Source organism: Danio aesculapii, chromosome 17, assembly GCF_903798145.1.
Source record: "Danio aesculapii chromosome 17, fDanAes4.1, whole genome shotgun sequence".
Lineage (NCBI taxonomy): Eukaryota > Metazoa > Chordata > Actinopteri > Cypriniformes > Danionidae > Danio > Danio aesculapii.
The window spans coordinates 41,869,653-41,888,371 of NC_079451.1; the positions used below are offsets into that span (position 1 = coordinate 41,869,653).

The following is an 18,719-nucleotide window of genomic DNA, read 5'->3' on the forward strand; positions in this document are numbered from 1 at the left end:
TCAGAGGAGAGTTTCATCATTTCACTGCTGGTTTCGGCTCTGTCCTCTCTCTGTTCCTCTCCTTCAGGCCCAACTGTTTTCTGTCCTGTAAAATTGCTTTTAAATTACATTTCTTGGTTTCTCCCAAGATTTCCTACACTATCTCTAGAGGAGAGGAAATAAATATCAATTTAGAATATCCAATTTCAGCTTTGTCTGCTCTATGGAAGTTGACAGTGAACTTGCTTGGTTTCCTTTATATAGTAGATAATTCAACATTTTTGTCAGTATTATTATTATTATTATTATTATTATTATTATTATTATTATTATTATTATTATTATTATTATTATTATTATTGCAGCTTTTAGTTTATACATTTTTTTAATTGACCGACAGCCCTAATAATGCTGTATTGATCAAATCATAAACTTATTATCAGTATTAAATCAAGAGGAATCTCATTCAGCTTCACTATTTGGAGCACATTTATACTTCGTACTTGATCTGAAAACATATTCATCTGCAAAAGCAGATATGATGAAGAGTGTTAAAGGAAGCAGGGCACCCTGTACAAATCATGATAAATGTGTGCGAAGGGTTTGCGCTCACCCATGCTGTGCCGCCAGGGCTTCACAACGCAGCCTCAGGCATCAGGTGGCCGGATTTAAATAGCGAGGGCCGGGGCCACATCTGTTGCGGCTGGTCTGGCGGAGAGAGCCGGCGATGCTTGGGTCTGTGTGTGTGCGAGATGACATTTAGATGAGCGGGGTTTACCCAGCAGCTGGGCAGACGCAGGTCCGCATGATGGATGATGGCTCCTGCCTAATGTACAGCTCCGAAAAATAGCTGTGCTCTGTTCTCCAATGCTTGCACGGATCTTTATAGGAGGCATTGGCTCTATTTATAACCAGGATGATCTGTAGTGTTTTTTATGTCTTGTGTGTGTTTGTTTACCTGAGGAAAATGTACAAGCTTAGTTGTTCTACCAATTATATACTCTTCGTTCAGAATGGAATACTAATATAGGTTTGGTTACTTTATTTAGACCAAAAGGTAGATTTGTTTTGCATTCATTCATGTTTACATGGACAATACTCTGATTAAGAGTCCACCATGTGACCAGCAATTTTTGATTACCTTAATCCGACCAAAGTCCTAATCGAATCATGCAGAGCAGTTCAGACATATAAAGACCACAATCAAACTATTACAATTACTTCTCATCCTATTATTCCCAGTGGTGAAAAGAGTACTCAAGTAAAAGTACCATTACTTTCCTATGTAGTGCAAGTAGAGTAAAAGTATCTGTTGTAAATATTACTGAGTAAAAGTAAAAAGTAGACCTTTTAAAAGTAGTGAGTATTACGCTGTAAAAAGCTGATGCATTTACATGTAATTTGTTGATGTGTGTAAACGTAACATTCTGTAGTGCATTTAATTATTGTCCAGCAGGCACACAACTTCATAAGATCTTAATATTAGGTTTGATTTAGGTGGTGATGACAGGTGACCAAAATTCAATGTCTAGCCAGTGTCTTAGGACATTATTAATTAATGTCGGAATAGTTGGTGGTTCATTCCGCTGTGGCAGCTCCTGATAAATAAAGGGAGTAAACCGAAGGAAAATGAACGAATGAATATATTACCTCAGAAGTTATTTAAATTGTAATATTTCGCAATTGCATTGTTTACTGTGTTATTGCTGACTTGATGATAAACAACAGATTCTTCTTTTCAAAAACATACCATAAAATTGGTAACGTTTTAGTTTAAGTAACAATTCCCATTATTAACTTCTAGCTTATTACATGTCTGTTATTAATATATTAACTGTTAATAAGTACTTATAAAATATGATCTTATTCTATGTCCATAACTCTACCCTAAACCCAACTACTTCCTTACTAACCATTATTAAGGTGCTAATTAGTAGTTTATTAAGCTTATAGTCTTAGTTAATGGTTTGGATAACACTTCACTTGAAGGGGGTGTTCATAATACTACAATGCAAAGATGCAAATAGACATCCTTCGGTTTGTTTCACGCAAATTAAGCGACGTGAAGGACGTGATTCATGAATAAAGTGGCATGAGTTGAGCGTTTTGTGCGTTTGACGTGAATTGCTCGAGTTGGAAAATCTGAAGTTCAGTGGACGTTCACGCCGCCGTAATAAATCATAAGCTTGCTCTTGTAGTGGAGTGATTATGACGCAGTGTCTGTTGTTGGGGTTCCAAGGGGAAATCCAGTTCATCAAACTGGGCTTTGCTCAGTCTAAAGCACCGCTGAAAGGGGTGGACTTAGACACGACACTGAACGAATCTATGCTGTTTTTCAGCCTTCCTAATGCATATAAAATACAGGTATTCTCTAAATAAAATCCATGTTATCTATTTAGCAACAAAGCTAGAGCCACCAGACAGAAGCCCTGCTCATGACGCAAATCTGCATCTATTGTAAAGTGAATTTGACGCTCGAATGAAGGGTGTCAGCAGTCTGGATCAACCCAGGCTCATTCTGAAAACGTAGTCCCGTGGACGTTTCTGGAGACCGCGAAATACGTAGCCGGGGGTACGTCCGGCTGCATTTCATTTTTTTCGGCGCTTGCCGGCCGGCCGCTCGCCTCCGTGTGGAGGGCTTTCCCTCTGCAACCAGTTTGTCCGGTTAGCTCTTCGTGTACTTAGGCGGACTTGAGGCGCAAAAAGGGGCTGACCACGACGAAGACCTGGTTCGAGTCCGGGGAAGAGCGATTCCAGAAATCAGGTAAGAAAACAAAAACAAAATCCAAAAAAATAAAGCGAACAAGTTCGTCACAGGGTGAGAATGTGGTCAAAATCCGAAAACGTGGTAAAAATTTGACGAGGGCTTTTCTTTTTCTGGACGGCTTTTGTGAATCGTCGTTGGTTGAGTTTAGGGACGGAGGAGGGTGGGTCAGCCGATTGGCCGGTCACACGGTCAATCATTCTGTCATCCAGGCAGACAGGCGAAAGGTCGTTCGACAGCGGCCTCTAGCGGGTTTACGTGAGGACGGCGCGGGATTAAGCGCGCACAGCGGCCTCTCGCGGATTCGCGAAAACAAAAACTGCAAAAATACGTACCTCCCGGGACGTATTTTGCAGTCTCCAGAAACGTCCCCGCGTCTGTTATGAGTTTTATGCATGCAAAGTGTCATTTTGTTCAGTTATGGCATTTTAAATGCAAAGGTGACATTGTTTGTTTTGACAACTTGATACTACATCACAACCATTCCTAATCTTTGTCATGACAACTTGACATTACCAAGACAACGTAACTTGTCATAAACATGTCATAAACATAATTGTCATGAGGCATTATTTTTGTGTCATGAATATTTTTCTGATCACTTTTTTCAGTGGAACAAACGGCATTTGTCATTAAAATGTCTCACTCTGTCAAATAATTTTTAAGAGCGTCATTAATATTTAATGACATTTTATTGACAAATACAGCTTGTACTACTGTAGTTGAGGTCCAAAAAAATCATTAATGACGCTTTTATAAAATTCATGACATATTTATAATGGCTTCATGACAATCATGACAGATTTATGACAAGTTTTGTTGTCTTGGTAATGTCAAGTAATTGTCACAACAAACAATGTCAACTTCGCATTTAAATTGCAATTAAAACGAATGACACTTAATGTCAATTATTATAAGCATGCACATAATTATAAAGGCTTATGAACACCCCTTCAAGTAAAGTGTTAATTGTTTTTAGCTGCATTTACACTGCAGATCTTGATGGTCAATTCCTATTTTGTGACTGTATGTGATTTCTTTTGACACTTACATCATCTTTTAAAAGTGACTCGCATCCGATTGTCTGCATTTACACTGCACACAATGACAAGACGCAATGACCAGGAAAAAAGAGCGGGCGCTGACTGACAGCTGATAATTAAAGAGCGCCCTCTTCTTGTTGTTTTATTATAGTTTATGACAGAAAAGTTCTCATTTGGCCGCCATCTTTTAATCTAGGCTTTTTTAAACATCTTAATGTAATGGCCCTCGGCGTGAATTATGCCCGTGATGTATGCAATAGTTTTATATTGGTTACGGAGCGGATGTTGCGTTCTCTCTCCCTTGTTTTCTTTAAGGCTCTTTGTGCTACCTGACAATATAAAAGCTTTTTTTTTGTCCTACTATATGAAATGTTAGGTTTGGGTCTCTGCCTGAAGTCTGCTCTGAAATGAAACTTCAGAGTTGATGCCATTCACTACGGTTTTTAATGATGTGCGACTCAGGTGACAGGTGAAAATCCAATCTACCTGCAGACACGGGGGCACGGATCCGATTCAGATCAGATAAATTTCCACGTAAGGCTGATTTGAGTAAAACGGATTCCATTTGATTTTTTTTCCTGCTTATTACACGTACATGGGCCATATCTAGGCCCACTCGGAATCTGCGCGCGCAGAATTCAGCAGATTTTCAACAAAATTACGCAGATTTTTAGCCCATCATTAATTCTGTTTATTTACTTGAGTAAATGTGTGTAAATCTATATTTATTCAGTTTTTTTAATTAATTACTGTAATATTATTTACTAATATGAAAATGTTCATCTAATTTAAGTACAATACAGTTTGTAAAGTAATGTTTTCTGTCTTTTAGTAGAGATATCAACTGAGAGACTTGGTTTGTTTACCAAATAAAGTGAATCTAATTGGATTTGCATTTTAAACATTAAATAAAAGTTAAGAAGGTATTACTTTTTATTTCATTATTAATATTTTGGTTATAATTCTCCCAAAATCATTCCGCATAAATTCACAGATTTTTTACAAAATTCTCCGCAGAAATAGCAAAAACATCCGCAGATTCCGTCTGGCCCTAGCCATATCCTATCTGGGCCACATTGGAGAAAAAAATCGGATTTGGGTCGCTTGAATCGTGTGGTGTAAATGCAGCCTTTGTTAATAGTGTGAATTGTACATTTAAAATAAAGTGACCTGTCGGCGCCAATAGCCTAGTGGTAGTGCGTTGACACATAGCACCAAGGTGCTCACGGCGACCCGAGTTCGATTCCCGGCTTGAGGTCCTTTGCCGATCCTTCCCCTATCTCTGCTCCCCACATTTTCCTGTCTGTAAAATCTCCATTGTCCTATCCCAATAAAGGTGAAAACCCCTAAAAAATAAGTAAATAAATAAAATAAAGTGACCAAAAAATCTTATCGATATCAAACTTTCAAGACGTTCTATTTTTGATTATAATTTGGATGAAAAAGTTTTGTAATCCCTTTTCTTTGTAACATGCGTGTTCTGCCACCTATATGTTTTTGCCAATGTCCAGCAGCAATTTCGGTTTGGAGTTAAAATGTCTGTTCTGGTAGAACATGAAGAAGAAGAAAAAAACGTGACTTGTGTGCGCACAATGTGACGGAAACCTTGAGGGATTGTAAGAGGAGTAATTCAGAGGAGAGTTTCATCATTTCACTGCTGGTTTCGGCTCTGTCCTCTCTCTGTTCCTCTCCTTCAGGCCCAACTGTTTTCTGTCCTGTAAAATTGCTTTTAAATTACATTTCTTGGTTTCTCCCAAGATTTCCTACACTATCTCTAGAGGAGAGGAAATAAATATCAATTTAGAATATCCAATTTCAGCTTTGTCTGCTCTATGGAAGTTGACAGTGAACTTGCTTGGTTTCCTTTATATAGTAGATAATTCAACATTTTTGTCAGTATTATTATTATTATTATTATTATTATTATTATTATTATTATTATTATTATTATTATTATTATTATTATTATTATTATTGCAGCTTTTAGTTTATACATTTTTTTAATTGACCGACAGCCCTAATAATGCTGTATTGATCAAATCATAAACTTATTATCAGTATTAAATCAAGAGGAATCTCATTCAGCTTCACTATTTGGAGCACATTTATACTTCGTACTTGATCTGAAAACATATTCATCTGCAAAAGCAGATATGATGAAGAGTGTTAAAGGAAGCAGGGCACCCTGTACAAATCATGATAAATGTGTGCGAAGGGTTTGCGCTCACCCATGCTGTGCCGCCAGGGCTTCACAACGCAGCCTCAGGCATCAGGTGGCCGGATTTAAATAGCGAGGGCCGGGGCCACATCTGTTGCGGCTGGTCTGGCGGAGAGAGCCGGCGATGCTTGGGTCTGTGTGTGTGCGAGATGACATTTAGATGAGCGGGGTTTACCCAGCAGCTGGGCAGACGCAGGTCCGCATGATGGATGATGGCTCCTGCCTAATGTACAGCTCCGAAAAATAGCTGTGCTCTGTTCTCCAATGCTTGCACGGATCTTTATAGGAGGCATTGGCTCTATTTATAACCAGGATGATCTGTAGTGTTTTTTATGTCTTGTGTGTGTTTGTTTACCTGAGGAAAATGTACAAGCTTAGTTGTTCTACCAATTATATACTCTTCGTTCAGAATGGAATACTAATATAGGTTTGGTTACTTTATTTAGACCAAAAGGTAGATTTGTTTTGCATTCATTCATGTTTACATGGACAATACTCTGATTAAGAGTCCACCATGTGACCAGCAATTTTTGATTACCTTAATCCGACCAAAGTCCTAATCGAATCATGCAGAGCAGTTCAGACATATAAAGACCACAATCAAACTATTACAATTACTTCTCATCCTATTATTCCCAGTGGTGAAAAGAGTACTCAAGTAAAAGTACCATTACTTTCCTATGTAGTGCAAGTAGAGTAAAAGTATCTGTTGTAAATATTACTGAGTAAAAGTAAAAAGTAGACCTTTTAAAAGTAGTGAGTATTACGCTGTAAAAAGCTGATGCATTTACATGTAATTTGTTGATGTGTGTAAACGTAACATTCTGTAGTGCATTTAATTATTGTCCAGCAGGCACACAACTTCATAAGATCTTAATATTAGGTTTGATTTAGGTGGTGATGACAGGTGACCAAAATTCAATGTCTAGCCAGTGTCTTAGGACATTATTTTGATGTCCTATAATGACGTTGATAATTGATTGATTTTATGTTGTGTTAGGAAGTGACCAAAATCCAACGTCGAGCCAACATCTTAAACCAACATCATCTTGACGTCAAATACTGACATTATTTTGTCATGTATGGCTGATAGACGTCATAGTGGTAACGTCCACACAACGTCAAGCTGTAACATCTTTAGACGTTGATATTTGGTTGATTTTAGGTTGGACGTTGAACATTGACACTGGGTTCTGATGTAAACCCAATTTTCATTTCCAAACAAAATGTAGCATCCCCAAGACATTGGAGTACAACGTCAATCTGACGTTATGTTGATGTCTTGTGCCTGCTGGGTCTTTAAGGCTATTTTGGTCTTCATACAGTAAACATCCGTCATCTTCTCATCAGTGACATGCATATAAACAGTCTCTGGGTCATTGTATGTAAAGATTTTCTTGGACACTTTTAGTGCTTCCAAACAGTTTGCTGCAATTATAAATCGCCCATGTCTTGAGATCTTCATTATGATGCGATTTACCATCTATGTGCGATTTGATTGGACAGGAATCACAAGACAGATTTTTCTTATTCCCATAGACAGGAATAAATAAAGTAGTGACTGCAGTTTGAAGGAAAGCAGTTTAGTAAAAGTTTCAATACAGCACTAAAATGTACTCAAGGAGAATCAAACTTGCGAATCAAACTTGCGAAGTCTGAGCTTAAGGAAAGGGTGCAGAACTGAACTTTGTGAATATATGAATACTTAATATTGAGATAGAGCCTCAATCAGATTGTTTGCAGCCACGCCTCCATTTTCAGATGTCCCAATTTCCCTATCCACGACCTCTCCAGCGTTTTAAAAAAGCTCAGTTTTCAGGGCTCAAAAACTCCGGTGTACGCACTCCGTGCGTGCGTGCATGTGCCTGTGCTCATGCGTGCTTGTGCCTGTGCATGTGTGTGCCCATACACAATTTGTGTGTATATTATCACAATTGTCTAGACTACACACTAAAAAATGCTGGGTCACTGGCTCACACTAAAACAATTTTGAGTCAATGATAGACAAACCCATTGTCGTGTTCCTTTTTTCAGTTAAATTTAAATTACGCTTTTAAACCCAACAGTTGGGTTTGTTTGTTTTTGACCCAACATTGGGTTACACCTACGGCTGCAACTAACGATTATTTTAATAATCGATTAATCTGTTGATTATTTCTTCAGTTAATCGATGAATCTGATAAAAATAACAAGATAAGCATTAATTTCCAACCCTTTATTCAAAAAAAGCTCACCCCTGAGCTGTTATAATAATAAAATAAAAAACTAACTAAAGTTTTGTCCTGTTTTCAATCCAAATATCTAAAAAAAATCTTAAATCAAGAAACTCATGAAGTAGCATAAGAAATTATTGTTGTTTTCTGAAAAAAACACCTCAAAATAAGTGATTATTTGCTTAAAACAAGCTAAATTATTTGCCAATGGGGTTAGAAAAATAATCTTAAAATATAATCTCAAACAGTTAAGCATCACTTAATTTTCTTATGCCATTTCTCTTACTGCTCTTGATTTTAGATTCTTTTAGATATTTGGACTGGAAATGAGACAAAATGACTAAGTAAGAAAAGAGTTTTTGCAGTGTAACTATACATGACAACAGACTGAAAAATTAATGATCCAAAAAAAGGTAAGTGAATAAAAACTAACACGCACGCACACGCACACGCACACGCACACACACACACACACACACACACACACACACACACACACACACACACACACACACACACACACACACAATTTTTAATTTAGTCATTTTACTGTAGTCCATCAAATTCACCTATAGCGCATGTCTTTGGACTGTGTGGGAAACCGGAGCACCTGTAGAACATGCAAACTTCACACAGAAATGCCAACTGACCCAGCCGGGACTTGAACCACTGACCTTCTTGCTGTGAGGTGACAGTGCTAACCACTGAGCCACCATGCCACCCAACGTGTATATTTTATCTAGTATTTTATCTCTTTAGCTTTTAATTTGTGTTAAATTGGCTGTTTTGTTAAATAACAGTGAAGACTGTCATTCAAAACAGTGTGCGGTCACCTTTTAAATATAGTCAGCAGCCAGAACCCCTGCTGCTTTTTTTGTTACCCCACTTTCCCTGACCCTGCATGAGGTGCACCAAGGCACAGCGAATAACCCACCTGCCCCTGACATTTCACTCTTCGTCTCACCAATGAAATCTCTTCACCAGTCCTCACGTTTGAAGCTCATTCGGCTTCCTCCTGCCACATTATTGCAGCTCACCGTTGCCTTTTTCCCGAGGAATAGAGGTGAGAACAGTGGGGAACCTCACCCTTCCTCCACCCCACCTATTCATATCGAGGTTTTTTCCCCTTTCATTCCTGCTCCAGATCTGCAGTGACAGACAAATGAAGCCAGACACAAAGCTCTCTGATTGGACGAATAGGGAAAACACATCTTCCTCTTTGCTCTTTGTTCTATTTTTGGGTAATGAATCGTTCTCTCTCTGTAGTCCTCCTCAGAAAAAAAAACACTGTTTCTCCAAACTCAAGCTTTGGTGTCTCATCGAGTTAAACCTTAGGTGATGTCTGGATGATAGACTGAAAATGTGGCACGCGTTGATAAAGCGCTCTTTATCCGCAGCTGACAGAAAGTCGATATTCAAGTGAGGAAATATTCAAAATGTGTAACTGTTATGCCCGACGATCTGACAGGTGTCATCTATTGATTACGTTTTCATATTGGCACGCAAACAAGCCTCCAAACGACCAAAAAAAAATCCATATGCCTCAAAAGGACATCCGTGCTCATTTTTCGAATCGTTCCTGACAACATACACACACAATCCCAGGCGCTCATTAAACGCCACGCAATCTGGCCAAGAAACCAAGCCTTTCTTCGCTGAAGGAGACATTAGCATCGCTCGACCTCTACCACGGCGTTCTCCTTCCCTGCCTTTCCATATCTACACCCTAATCAATTTGAGCAAGATCAAAAAAGCCCGACATCTCCCTCTTCAAATGGATTAGATCCTTTTGTGGCGTCTTAAGACTGATTGAAGGAAGCGTGCTGTGTGGAATACATCAGGACAACCATGCAGCACTGCTCTCGCCTTCATGTTTATTTATTGGAAAGCCCCTAAAAAGGCTCAAAAAAAGCACCTGTTTCCTTTGCTGGCTTCCTGTCAGCAGACGAAACCTGGGGACAGAAAGGCTGCTCTGATGAGACGGATGTCTAATGCATCTGCCTGTTGTGCATCTGTTGCCAAGCAATGGATCAAACACAACACTGTCTCGGGTTAACGCAGGCTTTCCAACATCAGACTGGTAACCTTGAGAGATTTGGGTTTTTTTCATTGGTATCATATCTGTCACTTAAGGGCATTTTATAGGAGCTGTGATGTTTGGAAGCATTCGACTGTCAATAATTCAGGATGTTCTTGTCAAGAGATGCAGTCAAATTTTATTGCCTTGTACATTTTCATTGACTGCATGCTAGAGAGCATTCCGGTTTGATTGTTGCACATCTGGTTTGTCTGGCTGTACATCTATAGCAGTATTTCAATTTAATTTAGATGCATTTTACATCAAATAATTTTTATTTATTTATTTTTAAGATATTTTTAGAGGTTTTTCACCTGTATTATATAGGACAGTAGAGATGAGACAGGAATACAGTACATGGGGAGCAGAGAGAGGGAGAAGGACCTCTATCCAGAAATCGAACTCGATTCGCCGTGAGCACCTCAGTGCTATATGTCGGCACACTTTGGCACAGACATTAAATAATAAAAAAAATGTTGTTTTATATTTTGATTAAAAATTGCAAAGTCATTAATTTTTTTAATTTAATTTAATAAATATTTTTACCCAGTAGTGGGTTGCGGCTGGAAGAGCATCCCCCGTGTAAAAATGTATGCCAGAGTTGTTGGCTCTCCACACCACCAGCAGTGTGCAGCATCCACTTGGACGATGTGACAGCAGCCACAGGACAAACGGCATCAGTGCGATCACAACACACCAGTTATAGGTGGAGTGGAGAGACAGTGACAGAGCCAATAAGATAGATGGGGATGAAGGGGAGCCCATGATAAAGGCTGATGCAGGGAATTTGGCCAGGACACTGGGGTTACACTCCTGCTCTTTACAAGAAGTGCCATGGGTTTTTCAATGACCGTAGAGATTCAGGACCTCCAAAAGATGGCGCTCACTGACAGTATAGTGTCCCCTTCACTGTACTGGGGCATTAGGACTCACACAGACCGCAGGTTGAGCGCCCCCTGTTGGCCTCACTAACACCACTTTTAACAGCAACCTAGTTTTCCCATGTGGTCTCCCATCAGCTGACCAGGCTCAGCCCTGCTTAGCTTCAGTAAGTAACCGGTCTTAGGCTGCAGGTTGATATTGCTTGTAATCCTGAGTTTTCTTTTTTGGACTCTACATGTCGCGGTTTCCTGAATATTTAAGTATTTTTTCATCCAAGGGGATGATTCCTGGATGAGTTGTGTTTGCAGTGTTTTGTCTAGAATAAGATCTTTGCAGATTTATTAAACTGACACATGCGATTTCCTCTACAGATTGCACTTACAGACATTTAGTTTAAAGTGATATTTCACCCCCCAAAAACTTGCTCACTCACCCTTAAATGGTTCCAAACCTTTTTGAGTTTCATTTTGGTTCTCAACCGGTTTGAGTTTCTTTCTTCTGTTGAACACACATAATAAAGAAAGCTGAAAACATGTAACCATTGACTTCTATAGTAGGAAAAAATATAATATCTTCTTTTGTGTTCAACAGAATAAATAAACTCAAACTGGTTTGGAACAAATAAATTAGGGTGAGGAAATGATGACAGGATCTTCAGTTTTTGGTGAAATGTCACTTTAAGTAAAACTAATCAATCTCAACAAGCCACTTGGTTTTGACATCATTGATGTATCCTATTAGACGGCTCTCTGGAATACTTGATTCTGATTGGTCAATCAGATATTCTCAGATATCAACCAATTCAATTTAAAGCTCAAATCAATGCTTTGTGTGTAACTGTTTAGTTTATTGTAATATGCAGGATAATATTAATCTAGCCAGTTGTTTTAGCAGCATAAACCCTTTCAGACTTGTTCCTAAAACACTTTTTTTGGCTTTATTCTGCAAGAACAACTAGCTGAACTTAGACCTTTAGAAATAAAGGTATGTGAGCTGTCCTATATGGCCCGTTTCCATTGAGTGGTACGGTATGGTATGATAAGGTTTGTTTCGGTGAGTTTTATGGCTGTTTCCACTGTCAATGGCCCATTTCCACTGAGTGGTACAATACGGTACAGTACAGGTCGGTACGGGTCACCTCTATCAGGTTTGTGTGTACACTGCCAAAAGGGTACTAATGGTACTTTGACATTTCCTCAAGCGAGAATGACGTCGACTGAAACTTTCTGTTGTACCATTGGTACCCTTTTGGCAGTGGAAATGCAAGCCTGATGAAGGTGAACCGTACCGACCCGTACCGTACTATACCGCTCAGTGGAAATGGGCCATTAAAGTAAAATCCCAATGGTTTATTTCAGGTTCCCTGGTATTGCTTTTCCCCCAAGGTTTATCACATTATAAAAGTTAAAAGCACCACAAATGCTTTATATTCTCTTTAAAGAGATCGATCACCCAAATACTAAAATTCTGTCATCAAACCTTTATGAGTTTGTTAAACACAAAAGAATATATTTTTTAAAGAAAGCTGGAAGCCTGTGATCATTAACTTCCATAGTGACTTCCTTAGTATCTACTATGGAAGTCGATGGTTTTTCAGCTTTCTTCAAAAAATGTCCTTAGTAAATACACATTTTTTTGCGTGAACTATCCATTTAAATCTATGAGTAAAGGAAAGCCCCCCAGTAATAAAAGTTGCTAGCATGTCATAATGCTGTTTATATTGCACAGGCCACGACTGAACTTGCTTTCCTACACAGTTTCCTCTAAAACAGAGCTTCTTCTGGCTTCTGTTCTTTGTGTGCAGGCTGAATGAATGGCTCACTGTGTGTGAAGTGGAGTAAATAGACATGTTTCTGTGCGGAGTGTTGACTAGAGCGAGCGTGTAGATGTTTGTTAACCGTTTCGTACCACGAAGCTTCATAAATGTCGGATGTGATTGCAAAATGCTGGACGACACTTTTTTTTTGCTTGACCCTTGAGAGCAGACACTGTCTGTCTTTCAGCTCTGACCTTTGTTTTGAACGTAGCTCTGGGAAACCTTTTCTGTCCCTCCCTCGCCATTCTCTTTGTCTCTCTGTATCTCATTTCACTTTCTTCCTTGTTTCAGTTTCCTTCTCTTCCTTTCTCATTTTGATCATGCTTCGTCTTCTCTTCTTTGTTGCTCCACCAGCTTCTCTCTCTAAATAAAGTAATCAAGCTCAGCACTTTATTTTCCTCGCTGTGCATTCTCACATGAAAAGTCTGTTCTCTCTGTGTGGCTTTAAATGAGAACATGGATCTTTTAAAAAAAACAAACAAAAAAAACAAGCCTATCCAAGGAGGTAAGGGCCAACCTGTGGGAAAAAGCAATCAGAGAAACACGAAACCCATATTAACCCACAGGACGGCGTTCAGAGCTCAGTACATGGGAAAAATTTCATGGGCTAAATCTCATGAATTGTCAAGGACACGTCCGGGTGACCTGGTATCACACATTCAGAATAATTCAATCATATTTTTAGAATTATTAAGAATTTATGCTTTGCGATATTATTTGATACCATTAAAACCTGTCGCATATGGGTCAAAAACATGTGCTATTTGAGTCTGCATTAAATTACATGTACAGTTATATGTAAGATAGCTTATGTATTACTTATAAAATGGCAAAATATGGGTGAAATATTTCATATACTTATTGTGATCTGAATGTGTGTGTGTGTGTGTGTGTGTGTGTGTGTGTGTGTGTGTGCGTGTGTGTGTGTGCGTGTGTGTGTGTGTGTGTGTGTGTATAAATATAAATATATATTTACCGGCCACTTTATTAGGTACACCTTACTAGTACTGGGTTGAACCCCTCTAGCCTTCAGAACTGCCTTAATGCTTTGGGTCATAGATTCAACAAGCTACTGGAAATATTCCTCAGAGATTTTGGTCCATATAGACTTGATAGTATCAAGCAGTTGCTGCAGATTTGTCGGCTGCACATCCATGAGGCAAATCTGCCGTTTCACCACATCCCGAAGGTGCTCTATTGGATTGAGATCTGGAGACTGGAGGCCATTTGAGTACAGTGAACTCAATGTCATGTTCAAGAAACCAGTCTGAGATGATTTGCGCTTTATAACCTGGTGTCTTATCCTGCTGGAAGTAGCCATCAGAAGATATTTAGTTATAAAGAGATGGGCATGGTTAGCAACAATACTGGGGTAACCTGTGGTGTTGACACGATGCTCAGCTGTTACTAATAGACCCAAAGTGTGCCAAGAAAATATTACCCACAACATTAAACCACCACCACCAGCCTGAACCGTTGTAACAAGGCAGGATGGAATCATGCTTTCATGTTGTTGACGCCAAATTCTGACCCGACCATCCGAATGTTGCAACAGAAATCGAGACTCGTCAAACCAGGCGTTTTTCCAATCTTCTATTGTCCAATTTTGGTGAGCCTGAGCGATTTGCAGCCTCAGTTTCCTGTTCTTAGCTGATAGGAGTGGCACCCGGTGTGGTCTTCTGCTGCTGTAGCCCATCTGCCTCAATGTTAGATGTGTTGTGCGTTCACAGATGCTCCTCTGCAGACCTCGGTTGTAACGAGTGGTTATTTGAGTTACTGTTGCCTTTCTATCAGCTGGAACCAGTCTAGTCATTCTCCTCTGACCTCTAGCATCAACAAGGCATTTGCGCCCACAGAACTGCCACTCACTGGATATTTTCTCTTTTTCAGACCATTCTCTGATGATTGTGCGTGAAAATCCCAGTAGATCAGCAGTTTCTGAAATACTGCCCGTCTGGCACCAACAACCATGCCACGTTCAAAGTCACTTAAATCACCTTTCTTCCCCATTCTGATGCTTTAATTGAACTCCAGCAGATCGTCTGGATCATGTGATTGGCTGATTAGAAATTTTCATTATCGAGCAGTTGGAAAGGTGTACCTAATAAAATGGTGGTTGAGTGCATGTTATTTATTATTCTTATATATATAATTAAAAATATATATAATAAATTGAGTATAATGTATAAGAATATAATATCTAAAGTAGTTACCGATCATATTACTGGTGTCTTTTGTTGTATTTTGTGGCTGACAAAAGTAAATCTTAATATTTTGAGGCTGCACTATGATGCTTTAAGTATGTAATATAGTAAAAACACTTCAATTGTAAATTATTGTTAGCATTATTGAGAAACCCCATCCACTTTTACATGTCATGCATCCAAAATCCCTTTCCTCGTTTTAAATATCTTTTTTTTTTTTTGTATTTAATGCTGTTCGTGGGGGATCTTGTGCTTAATTCTCACAATGAAAACAGTAAAAATAACTCTGCTAAAAATACTATTTTATGCGAAATGTCATCTTTTATTTGCTTTCATTTCAATGTGAAATATAAAATATGACATTTCCATCAGATCCAGCCTGTAAGATTTGCAAACCTGCACCAGCTCATTAAGTGAACAGATTGTTTAAATAACCTCCTTCGCTCCCTGCATGTCAAGGAAAGTACGTGCGATCAGCCTAAAAAGTGTCTTTTGTATCATTTTAAATTGGTTAGCATGATCTTGGCAAACTGAACCCGTCTCCGGGTGATTAATTGCCGCAACATTGGACAAGCACTGCAGTGTTGGAGAAATGGCCTTCACAGTAACGTTAGATGAGCTGGCAACCCAAGACTGTAAAAACAGGCCAGACTAAAAGCCCTTGGCTGGAACCCGATGAACCCCTTCAGCTGAGGGCTCGCAGGTCCCTTCATTACAGCCAGTATAAATACATATTTCAGCTTCAATCTGAGCTGATTGGGCTTTTACGGCTGATACTGCTCATCATGTGAAATGTGGTGTAAACACTCAGGCAGACAGTAGGAGTGAGTGCAGAGGGCAGATTAGCAGACGTCCTCCAGCAGTGTTTCAGGGTGACCGCTCATCCTCCTCTGATGAATCAGGTGAACGTCACTGGTGGATGACCTCAGTTTGCTTTAGCTGGATATGGTGCAGTTTTAGTATGCTGAGTAATAGCGATAACTTGGAGAATGGGGATTTGTGAGATAATGGTGTAGTATAGTAAGGATAGCTTCACTGTAAAAGTGTGTATTTACACTTGTGAACTGCATTACGAGAAGCTGATTTCTGCTCTGTTGACTTTTGATGTTGAAAATTCGACTCTGCAGTTTAACAAAGTGACTTTTATTGACATTTTAGTAGTTATAATATAATAAATAATATAAGATATATAATAATTGTATAAGAAATAATATAATATAATAATATAAGAAATAATATGTAGAAATAAGTCTGTAAAATAACAGAAGCTGTACTGGCAGTTTATTACAAGGTTTTTGTAGCATAATATACCAACAAACACCAACCCAGACTATACACTTTAAACTATAAAATGTTAACAAAAGTCACTTTTTCTAACTTTTCAAGGTTAAAAAGTTGTTGAAAAAAAGATCAAGATCCTATAATGCCCACAATCCCATAATTCAAAAGCATAATAAAATTGTTAATCAAAAAATATGCAAAATTCTAATTTACGGATATTTTTTAGTCTTGTTTCAACACAAATATGAGAAAAATATATGGAAAAACCCAACTTTTAGGTTAAAATATTTCGTCCCACTTTATATTAAGTGGTCTTAACTACCAGGTAGTAGGCCCAGACGGAATCTGCGAATTCTTTTCATTTAGTCTATATGTATTTACTTGTCTAAATGTGTGTAAATTTAGATTTATTAATTTCATCAATATTATAGTGTTATAATGACAGTAATATTAAAATGTTCATATGATTTATTTACGATACAGTTTGTAAAGTCATATTTTCTGTCTGTTAGTAGATATATTATATGAGAGACTTGCTTTGTTTACCAAATAAATGGATCTAATTGGATTTGCATCTTAAACATTACAACAAATAAAAGTTAAAAATGTATTATTTTTTATTTCATATATTAAGGTTTAATTATGATACTCCTGAAATCATTCTGCATAAATCTGCAGATTTTTTTTTACAAAATTCTCCACAGAAATCACAAAAAATGTCAGCAGATTCTGTCTGGCCTTAATTATGAGCTAGGATACAGGTAGGGTTTGTGGATGGTTTGGTTATATGGGTAGATTTAAGGGTTGGTTAAGGTTAATTAGGAATTAATTAATTGGTAAGGTTGGTTAATTAGGCAAGTTATTGTATATTGATGGTTTGTTCTGTAGACTATTGAAAAAAATATAGCTTAAAGGGGCTAATAATTTTGACCTTAAAATGTTTTTTGAAAAATTAAAAACTGCTTTTATTCTTGCCGAAACAAAACAAATAAGACTTTCTCCAGAAGAAAAAATATTATCAGACATACTGTGAAAATTTCCTTGCTCTGTTAAACACCATTTGAGAAATATTTAAAAAAGAAAATTAAAACATTGTGTTCATTTTTGGAAATAAGCTTTCTGTTGATGTTTGGTGAGGATTGAACAAAATTTGACTGAGATACAACTATTTGAATATCTGGAATAGATAGGTTAAAAAAACTTGCTCTTTAAGTTTGAAGCTGAATCTGTAATAATAATAATAATCATCATCATAATCATTTTATTAATTTTCTAAATTTATTTAGATTTTTGTCAATCTTGTTTACACATCTAAAATTGTGAAAGGTCATTGGTGTTGCATTTCATATTTTGCAGAATCGTAGTAATCAGGGTTTTTGTAAATTCAAAATACCACATATATAAAACCATTTTATTTATTATACCATAAATATAAAACCAATTTTGTTGTTTTGAACAGTTCTTTTGCTGTGCAGTACACAGAATTAAAAATAGATATTTTTTCGTCTTTTGTCTTAATAAGATTAATTAACATTTAATTTTTCGACATTTTTTGGTTTAATTTCATATTATTTGATTGCATTATTAGCCAGCGTGCCTCATTCTTAAATCAAGCAAAATCAAACTTGCTTTAAAGCATTGGTAAAGTAAATATGGTAACACTTTAAAATAATGGCCCATCAGTTAATGTTAGTTAATGTATTATTAACTAACAAACAAACATTGTTTTTGTGGTCTTCGTTAACGTTAATTATGGTTATTTAGGATAAATAATATTAGTTCATATTACTGGAACTCAGAGTGCATCAACCAGTGTTGACAAGCACAACTTTGGATTTTACTAATGCATTAGTTAATGTTGAACTATGATTAATAAATGCTTCACAAGATTATTCATACTTAGGTAATGTTAGTAAATATACTTATTAACATTAATTAATGGACCATTATTCTAAAGTGTTACTGTAAATAATAATAAATGGTCATAAAATAACAATTTATGTATAAATGTTTTCACACAGCACATATCTCGTATATAAAGCAAGAAACACTATATATATATATATATATATATATATATATATATATATATATATATATATATATATATATATATGTATAAATCATTTATATATATATATATATGTATAAATCATTTATATAATGCTCTTGTATTACATGTAAATGAGCAATTCTCATCAAAGATTGAAATGAGGTGTTGAATTTGGCATCATGCACAATT

At 37.3% G+C, this 18,719-nt stretch overlaps 1 protein-coding gene across 1 annotated transcript in view; it reads left to right on the forward strand.

The window, feature by feature from the left end:
- kiaa0586 (KIAA0586 ortholog) overlaps window positions 1–18,719 on the forward strand; it is a 280,836-nt gene that overhangs the window by 89,472 nt on the left and 172,645 nt on the right. The window lies entirely within an intron of this gene.